At 43.6% G+C, this 1508-nt stretch overlaps 1 protein-coding gene across 4 annotated transcripts in view; it reads right to left on the bottom strand.

The window, feature by feature from the left end:
• Positions 1-1508, bottom strand: part of NIM1K (NIM1 serine/threonine protein kinase) — a 30275-nt gene that overhangs the window by 26941 nt on the left and 1826 nt on the right. The window contains exon 2 of one of the 4 annotated variants that reach the window (XM_010585770.1): positions 910-1010. The exons of the other annotated variants lie outside the window; for them this stretch is intronic. The gene's annotated coding sequence lies outside the window, so the exon portion shown is untranslated. The remainder of the gene's footprint in view (positions 1-909; positions 1011-1508) is intronic. 4 annotated transcript variants of the gene reach the window in all.

The following is a 1508-nucleotide window of genomic DNA, read 5'->3' on the forward strand; positions in this document are numbered from 1 at the left end:
GAATGGATGCTGGAAACAATGAAACATCCTTGGATGTATAATTTCTTAGAAAATATTAGTGTTTTCCAATTAATTTTCCAGGGTACTGAGTATGCAAATATGTATTTATTTTATAAACATAATAAAGTGACTATTACCCTATGCTTCCCATATTAGGCAGAGTTCTCTCATATTGCAAGCAATAGACACACTAATTTCTATTTTGGAATTATCTTTCTCAATAACTTGTTTTCCTTGCTATGAGGAGAAAAGCCTTTGATTTTGTTGCTTGAGGAAGGAAAGTCAGGAAGATGGACAGTGTTTTCAGTTCCACTACTGCCTGCTTGCAGAACTATTTACTCTGTGTAACCATAATAAAATACAGAAGAAGAAGAAAAGGGACAATAAAAGCCATTTACCTACTTTACAGGAGCAGTCAGAGGCTGAGCTAATTAATATTTCCCACTGTCCTAAAAGAGAGCTGTCTATGGAAAAAGTGCTACTTTTTTCCCAAACACACAGAAGAGCAATGCTTGAGATTTCTCAGTGTTAACCAAGAGTTTCAAAGATTGCAGTTTATTTCCTGCCTCACAGTAAAAATCAGGAAAAGAGGCAAACACTCCCAACTTCTAGGGCTCTGGAGTAACACTGGAGGCCAAGACCGGCCACGCAAAAGTTGTGTAGTGTTTCCACCTGTAAGGAGCTCATCCCATCACTTGTCAGCGTGGTTCAAATTCATGTGCTCTTATTTGTTAAGTTCCCCACTTCAGAGTAACTTTGCCTCAAAAAAAAGAGCAAAACCCCCAAATCGCCCCACAAAGAGAGCCCTTTGAACATATATCTTACAAACATCTCTCTCATTTGTGCTTCTCCCAGGCAAAGCACTACAGCTGCCATGATGCTGTATCTGCTTGGGTCAGTGCTCTGTACCTCATGGAGTGGGAACTTGCAACACCTCCACTCCAAACAGCATCTCACTTCCCCAGTGGTGAAGTCCAGAAAATCCTCCCATGAAGTTCAACCTACAAGACCTAAAGAAAAATCCTTTTTAGCAAAGGTCTAATTGATCAGTTTATTGTAACTGACACTGTCTCTCATGGCATACTCCTTGAGAAGCTGGTGGCTGATGGCTTAGACAAGTTATCCTTCACGGGGTGAAAAACTGGCTGGATGGCTGAGCCCAGAGGGTTGTAGTGAATGGAGTTAAATCCAGTTGGCAGCTGGTCACAAGTGGTGTTCCCCAGGGCTCAGTTTTGGGGCCAGTTCTCTTTAATATCTTTATCAGTGATCTGGATGAGGGGATCGAGTGACACCTCAGTAAGTTCGCAGATGACACCAAGTTGGGAGGGAGGGTTGATCTGCTCAAGGGTAGGAAGGGTCTACAGAGGGATCTGGACAGGCTGGATCGATGGGCTGAGGCCAACTGTATGAGGTTCAACAAGGCCAAGTGCCGGGTCCTGCACTTGGGTCACAGCAACTCCATGCAGCGCTACAGGCTTGGGGAAGAGTGGCTGGAAAGCTGCCTGGTG

This window comes from Haliaeetus leucocephalus, unplaced genomic scaffold (genome assembly GCF_000737465.1).
Source record: "Haliaeetus leucocephalus isolate CR32 unplaced genomic scaffold, Haliaeetus_leucocephalus-4.0 Scaffold120, whole genome shotgun sequence".
In the NCBI taxonomy this organism is placed as follows: Eukaryota; Metazoa; Chordata; class Aves; order Accipitriformes; family Accipitridae; genus Haliaeetus; species Haliaeetus leucocephalus.